The sequence below is a fragment of the Drosophila tropicalis genome, unplaced genomic scaffold (assembly GCF_018151085.1).
Source record: "Drosophila tropicalis isolate 14030-0801.00 unplaced genomic scaffold, ASM1815108v1 contig_980, whole genome shotgun sequence".
NCBI classification, from domain to species: Eukaryota; Metazoa; Arthropoda; class Insecta; order Diptera; family Drosophilidae; genus Drosophila; species Drosophila tropicalis.
This window is the reverse complement of record NW_027173484.1, coordinates 944538-955756: the sequence shown is the minus strand read 5'-3', so window position 1 is coordinate 955756 and position 11219 is coordinate 944538. Positions and strand designations below refer to the sequence as shown.

At 36.5% G+C, this 11219-nt stretch overlaps 1 protein-coding gene across 1 annotated transcript in view; it reads left to right on the top strand.

Moving 5' to 3' along the window:
- Window positions 1–6799: 6799 nt before the first annotated feature.
- Window positions 6800–11219, top strand: part of LOC137586371 (dipeptidyl peptidase 4) — a 369935-nt gene continuing 365515 nt past the window's right edge. Inside the window, 1 exon segment of the mRNA XM_068302388.1 lies at window positions 6800–6852. The gene's annotated coding sequence lies outside the window, so the exon portion shown is untranslated.

Genomic DNA, 11219 nt, shown 5'->3' with positions numbered 1-11219 from the left:
GAGTTTACGGATTACCAGAAAAACCGAATTCCAGTTATTGGCATCGTGGATACATCTGTCCAGTACGATAATAAATACATTCCGAATCTTCCACTGGTTGTTACATCAAGCGGTGGATCGAATTTACTTGGACGCAACTGGTTTATGCCCTTAGGCATCAGCATAGAAGGAATACATGCCATTAACGCTAAACTTAGCATCGAGGCAACTCTGGCGAAGTATAAGGATCTGTTTTCGTCTGAATTAGGCCGTTTTCGGGGGCCACCTGTGTCATTACAAATTAATACTGATGCAACACCAGTCCGACTGCCAGCAAGACGCATTCCATTTGCAATTCAAGAATTATATGAAGAAGAATTAGACCGTCTGTGCTCCCAAGGAATCCTAGTACCCATTGAATACTCCGACTGGGCGACTCCTACAGTGCCAGTAATTAAAAAGGATGGTACTATTCGCATATGTGGCGACTACAAGTCTACAATTAATAAAGTGATTAAGCAACACGGCTATCAAATTCCTCCAATGAATTCATTATTAGCATCAGTTGAAGGAGGATCCATATTTGCGAAAATCGACTTGGCTCAGGCGTACCAACAACTAGTGGTAGATGAGCAGTCTGCATTGATGCAAACCATATGTACACACAAAGGTTATTTCAAAGTAACCAGACTACAATTTGGAATTTCTTCAGCCCCGGGCATATTTCAGAGCTGCATCGAACGTATATTGCAGAACGTTTCTGGTGTTTTACCCTACTTCGATGACATAATTGTTATGGGAAAATCAGAGGAAGAGCTAGCGGTGCGTCTTAATGAGGTGCTTTCAAGATTTGATAAGGCCGGACTACGCCTACGCAGAGACAAGTGTCAATTTGGAGTTCCGTCAGTAGAATTTTTGGGATTTAAAATCGATGCACTGGGTATAAGACCGTGTGCCAGTAAGGTCGAAGCTATCAAGTGCGCTCCGGCTCCAAAAGATAAGAAACAATTACAAGCATTCTTGGGACTCATCAATTTTTACCACGCATTCCTGCCACATAAGGCAACCGTTGCAGAACCGCTTCACCGTCTACTGGATAAAAATGCGCCATGGGTGTGGGCCCATAAACACCAAGATGCCTTCATGAATCTAAAAAATCTTGTAACTTCACAAAATGTGCTAATGCATTTCGATGGCAAATTGCCAGTATTGTTAACGTGCGATGCATCTCCGTACGGAATCGGAGCGGTGCTGAGCCACAAACTTCAGGATGGATCAGAGAAGCCTATTGCCTTTTATTCTAGAACTCTCTCCAAGACAGAAAGAAACTACTCGCAAATCGACAGAGAAGCCGTTGGGCTTATATCAGGCGTTAAAAAATTTCACAATTATCTATATGGCCGTTCCTTTACTCTCGTCACAGATCATCGCCCATTGCTCGGAATATTTACAACGGCCAAGGCAACTCCAAATGTAATTTCCACACAGATGCTTCGAAGAGCAATATTCTTGAATGCCTATGACTTTACACTAATTCATAGACCGGGATCAAAAATGGGCAACGCCGACTTCTTAAGCCGATGCCCATTACCACAACAAGGCGAAGGCAACACTACAGAAGAAGTGTTAATGATTGAATGGGCTGGAACACCACTTGTCAGCGCTCAATCTCTAGCATTACAGACTAAGAAGGACGCGCATTTATCAAAGGTTCTGACCTGGGTGTTAAGGGGATGGCCCAATGGAAAAGTTGATCGTTCAGATCAGCTCTACTCGTATTTTTCTCGCCGACATGAGCTTTCAGCAAACAAAGGAATTCTTGTATGGGGCAACCGGTCTGTGATTCCCGAACCATCTAGACCGGCTTTACTTCAAGCGTTGCATGCTTCACACCCGGGGATTGTAAAAATGAAAGCCATGGCTCGAAGCTACTTTTGGTGGCCTAATATTGATGCTGAAATAGAGCTACTTGTGAAACGTTGCAATCCCTGTCAGCAAAACCGAAACGAACAGCCTCATACAACTACACATCATTGGGAATCTGCCAGACAACCTTGGTCACGCCTTCATATAGATTTCGCTGGCCCCTTTAATGGGAATACCTTTTTACTAGTCGTGGATTCATTTTCGAAATGGCTAGAAGTCTCTGTTGTGAAATCTACATCATCTGCTGCTGCTATTAAATTCTTGAGACAGCTTTTTGCAACGCACGGATTACCTGACGAAATAGTGTCAGATAATGGCACTGCATTCACGTCTGAAGAATTCAGGATCTTTATGAAAAACAACGTGATTCGACACATTCGGTCGGCTCCATTTCATCCTGCCACAAATGGGCAAGCCGAGCGCATGGTACAAAGTACCAAGAATTACCTGAAAAAGTTTGATAGAAATCTTAACATAGATCTCGCACTGGCGCGGTATCTTTTTAGCCAACATACTACCCCTCACTCCACGACAAATCGTACCCCTGCAGAACTACTATGTAATCGAGAGCTTAAGTCATATTTCGACAAAATTCAACCCAAGGAAATAACATACGGAAAGGTCTGCGACCTAACAAATGATAAGCAGTTTTCTATTGGTGCTCCGGTTTGGGTCCGTAACTACGCCCCCGGTCCAAATTGGATAGAAGGCGAAATTGTGGACCAGACAGGCCCCATTTCATACAACGTTCGTTTACATGATCGCCGCATTATTAAACGTCACTTCGACCAACTTCGCCATCGGGTTCCGCCTGTCGAAAGTACTCAAGACACGGAATCAATCGAACTACCTGCTGAGGATGCAGTCTCGATATCTGATGATATACCCGACTGTCCTGAATTGTCTGAACCGGCACCATTGTCCCCAGCTCCAGTGACTCCTCGCAGATCGAGTCGGAAAAGACAACCCCCGGAATTCTTTAACCCATCTGGGTGTTAAGGGGTGTTACGTATGTGACCCATCTCTAAGAAGCTGTTATCGTCGGACTGTTAAAAGGTCTGTTAACAGCTGCACTTCTCAGTCGTTCTACTAATTGCTTCGGAACAACATCGGACTTCCCTGCTACAACTACGAGGGACTTCTACTACTACTACTACTACTACAGCTACAAGGGATTACTACTACAACTACGAGGGATTGCTACTACCGCGACTACTACTACAGCTACGAGGGACTTCTACTACTGGACTTCTACTTCTACTACTATAACTACAACTACTACATATCCAGATTTCTATATATACATAAGTTTGCACAAACACAAAAATTCCAAAGCAAGCTACTCCGCAATATTGTCGAAGCGCCCCCCTTTGTGCGCAATTCTATCATTCATAGAGACCTCAACATCCTATCTATCAAGAGCGAAATTCAAAGATACGGCACACGATACTGCTCCAGACTGGAAACCCACGAGAACACACTGGCCCTCAATCTGCTAGACAACAGCACGCAGTCCAGGCGTCCAGGCTCCCCTTCAGACCAGCGCCGGAATGGTGAATCTACGCGGTAGGCCCGATGCAGCTTCAAGTCATATTACCTGAAATAACTTTTCTTGACATTGTATTTTATTTAACTATCTGCCAAACAACCTAACTTTGCTGTACACTGACATGTTATTTATACCATTCCGTACACTTGCTTATTGTTCCCTTAGGATAGATAGCAAATAAATAAACAATATGAACAAAAAAAAAAAAAAAAAAATTAACTTTCCAACTTGACGCTGGATTTCTTCTATTTGGCTATGCGGACATCGATAATTTTTGACATATACTGGCTCATCATCATTAAGTCTCAATTATTTGTTGTGATTGGTTCGGTTTCAAGTCCGAACACATCACTATACTGTGTGCATATTTCTTCAAGTTGCTTTTTAAACAATGGTGGAAAATTGTTCTTCAATTTATTAAGTACAGACACTTTTCTATTTTCTGTTGGGTTTTGAATCACCTCGTAGTCCGAAAGTGATTCGAATTTTAAATTATTAATGCCTATAATTTGGCATGTATCTGTTGTGTTCAGGAATCGGACAAAAGCACAATATTATGACAATTATCAATAGTTCGTTAATCTCATATCAGCATTTGATGATTCTATTTTGTTTATGACATTCGGAGTGGACTCCACTGATTTCGTTTCGAATAACCACACTGTGGGTATAAAAGATATATCACCAAATATACTTACGCTATTATCGGACATACATATAAAGTTTTTTTTTTTTTTAATTTTTTTTATGTATATACAGTTTTTGTTGATGATGACCCTTCAACGTCCCACTTTTTATACCATACACCTAAGAGTGAAATTGTATATGAAAGTCGCTAAAATGTATGTAACATGCAGAAGGAAGCTTCTCCGACCCTATAAAGTATACATATTCTTGATCAGGATCAACAGCCGAGTCAATCTATCCATGTCCGTCTGTCCGTCCGTCCGTCCGTCTGTATGAACACGCAGATCTCGGAGGCTATAAGAGCTAGAGCCACCAAATTTGGTATGTAGACTCGTGTAGTATGTAAATGCATAGAGTTAATTGGAATTTGGGCCACGCCCCCGAATAAACATAAAACTGATTTCCTTAAAATCTATGACATCTACCGACATTAAATTTGGTATGCAGACTAGCTTAAAAGACGCGCAGATATTGGCTACTTACAAATTTTGCCACGCCCACTTCCGCCCCCGCAAATAAAACAAAACTGATTTTATCAAAAACTAACAAAGCTAAAGTCACCAAATTTAGTATGAACACTGGCTTAGAATGCCCGCAGAGTATACATCATTTCATATTTTGCCACGCCCACTTCCGCCTCCATATTTTAGAAAAAACCGATTTCCTCCTGTAGTTTTTTGACTATCGCATTCAAGTTCGGCAGACTAATTAATCTTATATATTTCTACCAAACTACCAAACTACTTTTATTGAAATCGGACTAGAAACATGCAACATATGCGTATGAACGTATTTTACTAAGCGGTCCACAAGGCCAGAATTGGCCGTTGGCTAGTAGCGGCGCTAGAGTGCTCGTGTGTACGTAGATTGAGCGAGATAGCACATACTATGAAACATGTAAAAACAATTTAATAGACATATGTACATTTGGTTTTCGAAATTTAAAAAAATTTGTTTCACCTGGTGTATGGTATACCCAAGTCGACTAGTCGACTTACTTACTTCATTTTTTTAATTAACCATTTGATTTGCAGCCTTTCAATGGGCCAATCGATCATCATGCTGTAAATCGTGAGTAACATGTATGTATGTATGTATGAATAGAATCAAGGTAGAAGAAGATTTGGTAAATATTTACTACAGCTACTCGAGATTTCAGTGTTGAAAAGTGGAAAAATCGGCTAAAGCTATATTTCAGTGTTGTCAAACGCTATTTTTTATTTTGGCGCGCTGTTTGACCGCCCTGGTAGCCAAATATTTTAATCTAAACTCTAAAGTGGAGGAATATTCGGCTGCTCTGGCGCACTTGAGGTAGTGGTCATGGAATTTTTCTCTTTCGGTTGATACCAAAATTATGTAGTTTAAGCGCGTCGCCAAATGCAGTCATTTAAGGTTTTGGTCCGTCAGTGACAGTTGTACACTGTATTTACATACATACACTAATGATGAATATAATAGGTACACCCCTTAAAATTAATTTTTTTTACTTTAAATGAGCACAACTTTTTTTCTTTTACCTTAATCAACAAAATTTAAATGCACATTTGTTTATTGAACATTTGTGTATTGCTTACCATAATTTGGAAAAGAAAAATTATTTTATTCAAAAGTTACAACAAAAAATATGAAATTTCAGAATTTCGTGCTTGATGAAAATAATAGGTACACTTTAATTGACTAAGTTTTATTTTTTTTTTTTGGTTTTGAAATCACTGAAAATCTATTTTTGTTTCATTATCTGATTAATATGGAATGTATCCACCTTAATTTTACAGTTACTTTTCTCATCCGATTGGGGATACTCTTAATCAAAGCTTTATCGAAATCTTCTTCGACGCACTCCCACAATTGTCGGTTGTTGCCACTTTTTTCTGTTCGAGACTGATCCTATCAGATAATGAAACAAAAATAGATTTTCAGTGATTTCAAAACCAAAAAAAAAAAAAATAAAACTTAGTCAATTAAAGTGTACCTATTATTTTCATCAAGCACGAAATTCTGAAATTTCATATTTTTTGTTGTAACTTTTGAATAAAATAATTTTTCTTTTCCAAATTATGGTAAACAATACACAAATGTTCAATAAACAAATGTGCATTTAAATTTTATTGATTAAGGTAAAAGAAAAAAAGGTGTGCTAATTTAAAGTCAAAAAAAATTAATTTTAAGGGGTGTACCTATTATATTCATCATGAGTGTACATGTATGAACATGTACATGCATATGTACATACATACATACATATGTATGAATAAGCTGTGACATAAAATTGTTCTTTTTTTTTTAGTTTTTGTTAACCATATCGTAAAATTGAAGATTGTTTTCTTAAGTTTAAACATTAACAATCAAAAATGCATTTAATTTTTGTTAATATCACCACTGGAAAAAGTAATGTTGCTTTAAAATTTGAAATATGAGGTGGGTCAAATGAGCTGTGAGCCACTGTATGTACATATTTTTATTTCGGCAACCCCCGTGGCATGCAATTCTCACAAATGGGGGAAATTTACTTCTGCGTATTCGGTACCTTGCTTAATATTCTCTCAGCATGGGGAACAAATTCTCGACATACAAATACATTTTTTGCAAATCTTTAACATGAGGCGAAACAAGGTTTCAGTCCAGGATTGGCTGTTGCTGGATAATGGTCTTCCGCAAATTGTGTATTTTATTGAAATACAAGTTTTTAAGTTCCGCTAATGTTTTATAAGGTTGTGATTTATAGTGTTAAAAAGATAGTTTGGTGTTTCATGCACATAAAATCCATTATAATTTTTGTCACCATTAAAATTGTATCTTTACGTACAATAGAAGATATATGTAAATATTTGCAACATTATTTTATAATTGCACAAACATACATATGTTTTCACATATACATACATATGTACGTTGCGTAAAAAAATTAAAAAAAAAAATTTAAGAAAATATGTGCATATGTAATGTACGTATGCATACATTCGTGTTATTTTGGACTATTTGTTAGTGAACGGCGCATGGTCTCATAAAAACACCTATGTATGTACATACACACATAATACATATGTATGTATGTATATATATGTACGTATATAATGTACATAAGTGTGTATGGAAAAATTTTAAATAAGAGTGTGTTATATGTATGTATACATATGTATGTATATGTATTTATTTATTTATGTACATACATACATACATATGTGCATTTGTATATTAAAGTGTTTAAATTTTCGTTGTGATGAAGTGGTACTTAAAAATGATGTGTTAATATAAAAGTTACATACTTGTATGAATGTGCAAATCTGTTTTCGCCAAATAATTGTTTGAAATGTGCAAACTTATGTATGTATGTACATACATACATACGTTTAAGGTTAATAGAGTTTGTATACATATGTATGTATATGTATGTATGTATGTACATATTTTGAAAATTTATGTACATATCTGATGAAAGAGACGACTAAGAAATTTAAAAAAAATACAATCAAGCTTAAGTACATAGAATAATTCGGCAATAACTTTAAAATAGTTAAAAGTATGTATTTATAATACATACATACATATGTATGTATGTATGTATGTACATACATACATATATCAAACATGTGTAAATACAACACATACATATGTACTTAAGTACACACTTATTTGCTTTTACGGATGGAACTATTTATCAACAACGAAATGTAAGTTGAAAACCTTTTAGACACTGTAAAAAAACTTTAAAACTTGGTGCCTTTAAAAGTATCATCCAACTTTGTTTATAATTTAACGAAAAAAATATACATACATATGTTTAATTTTAATGAAATTCATGACCATTATATATTATTACATACATATGTATGTATGTGCAAATGTAAGTACATACATACATATGTATGTATGTATGTCTCACACTCATTGATACTGTTTTAATAGCATGACGTCATACATATACACATACATACATATGTACATATATACATATGTATGTATGTATGTATGCATGTATGTATGCATGTATGTATAAAGGACTTTCAAAGACGGTATACTACTCTTTTCCTTAATAGCTTAAAAACTTAGAAAATGAAGTAAGTAAGCCGTCTCGCCGGTGTACCATGCACCAAGTAAAGTAAATGCTTTAAATTTATAATATCTAATGAATGCATAGCTCGCAGTGGGGCCCCTTGTCAAAGAACTCCTTAAGCTTCAAAATGATTCTTTGCGCAGAGTGCTGGGTGTCCACGGTGCTATAATATTCAAGGTCAAAGTGAAAAGATATTTCCAAGCATGTTTTTTATACCCCTTGGGTATTATAAAATTGTTCAGATGTTTGTAATGCACAGAAGGAGGCGTTTCCGACCCCATAAAGTATACATATGTATATATTCTTTATCAGCATGAGCTGAGTCGATATAGCCATGTCCGTCTGTCCGTCCGTGCATATGCGTTTTACTCAGCCATCTTAAGAGCTGTCGGGCTGAAATTTTTGTGTGCTTTTTATTATCTGGAGCAGATCAAGTATGAAAATTGTTAGGATCGGACCACTACAGTAGCTCACAGCTTATTTCGTGCATGGGTGCAGTAAAACTTTAACAGCGTGTACCGCTTGAATTATTGAAGATATCAAAAAAATTTGAATGTAGTTTTATTTAGTGATCATTTATACTATATTTAGGTACTTCATTGTTTTTCTTACTTATAAAATAACTTTTTAAAATTAAAAAAATGAACATTAGTGGCTTTTTGTATGTCACAGCTTATTTCGTGCACTGCATTTAACCTTAAAAATTATTCTAAACAAATTAAATAGTATTTAGTGTGACGCCCATTTTGTTTAATGGACTCTTTAATGCGTGTTTCCATCAAGGAAACCAACTTTTTTGTGACTTCAGTGGATATTTTTCCCCACTCTTCCATTAGTGCATTTTTAAGGTAATTTTTATTGGTAATTGACCTATTCCGGATGGTCATGTCCAATATTGCCCAAAAATTTTCAAATACATTAAGGTCAGGAAACTGGACAGGAGGACTGACCACATATCGGCAATCCCAGATCAACCAGGACTGGACAATGCCGGATTTGTGTTTTGGATCTTGATAAAAACGGAATCGGTACTCTAGACCCAATATCTCTGCACTTTGAAGTAAATTCTCCTTTTAAACTGATAGATACATATGTCTGTCCATTGTTCCTTCGATCAAAACCAGGATTCCAACTCCCGAAGCCGTCATCCATGCCAAAACCATGACACTTTCACCGCCATGCTTCATAGTGGGATCATAGTGTCGATTAAGTTCTGATTATGAAGCCCGGCATATCTACTTTACCAAGCATAGCATTCTTCTTCATATTTAAAATGTAGTCGTGAAAGCTTTCATTTTTTTCTTCTTTCTCTCTTTTTAACTTCTTATGAATTTCTGCGCTTTGCATTGTATGACGAAAGTCTGCAATTAGCGCGGCCTTTATTTAGTCTTACGAACTTACAAAAGTGGATTCTAAATACCATTGTGCCGTTTCAGTCAAATTACTTCGTGCCTGCACAAAATAAGCTTACATATTGTTTTGGATATTTGGATTTTACAACTTTTAATAGGCTTTACACAATTTTAAACAACTGACAACTTGCGACTTAATTCAGCTGACAACTTATTCGACCGACAACTGACGACTTCCGCTACTGACGCTCGACTCTCATGGCAACCTCCGGCCGAAAGCCCGCCACCTCTTTAGGGATGCCACATAGTCGGTGTGCCACATGTGTTATTGCCACCTTCATGTATGTAACGTGTTTGTGTATAAATATTGTGACTAAGTGCTATAATATGTTTGTAATGCAGTCTTCGGTAGATTAACAACGAGGATCCTGGTTTGAGTCCTAGGCTAGTGTATGAATGTAGTTGTCGTCTAACAAAAGGATCTTCAGGAATGCGAATCACCGATTTGGATGAATTTGGGATATATTGTTAAATACCCCGTCATTTGAAGCTGTGTGAAATAGTTCAGCGCACTATTTTATATTTTTCTAATAAATCGCCTTCAAAGTTATAGCTTCGGTGACTTATAGATAAAAAGCCGAGTGGTTTTCAATCAGCACGGCGGTGTAAGGGGTGGGGTTCCTGCCTAAAAGTGAAGAGATCCTGGTTCAACCCCTGCCCGAAACTAGTTTGTTTTGGGTTTTTTTTTTTTTTTTTTTTATTTGCAGTTTAAAAAAATTTTTTTTTATGCAGATTTATGCAGCTTCAATTATGGAATTTTCATATACTGTTCCCATGTCTACAATGAACGTCTTCATTGGGCTTTTGCTATTGTTTTCCAACTTTTGTATCTAGTTAGTATTGCTACAAGGTATTTAACTAAATCGATTAAAGTTACTGCATATTCATTTACTTGTTCTGATTTTGGTAGTGGACAGATTGTATCTACAATTACCCTGCCAAAAGCCATTTGTGGAGTTTCAGTAATGGTCAATGGAGTTTTGGTGTGTTTAAATGTTTTAGCTTTTTGACACCTTTAGCATTTTCTTTATATATACTTTGATATATTTCGCGCATGTTTTTTCCAATAATAATGCTTCTTTATTTAAGGTAGTGTACTAGCTATTCCAGTGAGACCTTGTATTGGGTCATAATGGAATGTAAACCGCATTGCTTCTTTCTCATCATATATCATTTTTTTAATAGGCTCATCGGCTTGAGTAGCGCTACTCTTAAAGATTGCAATATTTTATTGCCCATTATTTTGAAATGGTTTCAAAGGTCTTTTCACTGCCACTTTGAGTTGTCTGATATTAAGTATACCGGCTTCCTTTTCAAGCCTTTGAACGAATTGACCTTGACATATCGCTAACGTCAATTCTTGCTTTAACTTTTTTTCTCATGTTTTAGTGTACATAGATTATCTGTTATTCTCAAGGTCACTGCTCTTCGTACCTCGTCATTAAAATGGCTTCGTATGCAAATGGTTATGCAAATCTTCTTTTTTTATACCATACACCCATAGGGTGAAATGGTATATTAAAGTCGCCAAAATGTATGTAACAGGCAGAAGGAAGCTTCTCCGACCCTATAAAGTATATATATTCTTGATCAGGAACAGCCGAGTCGATCT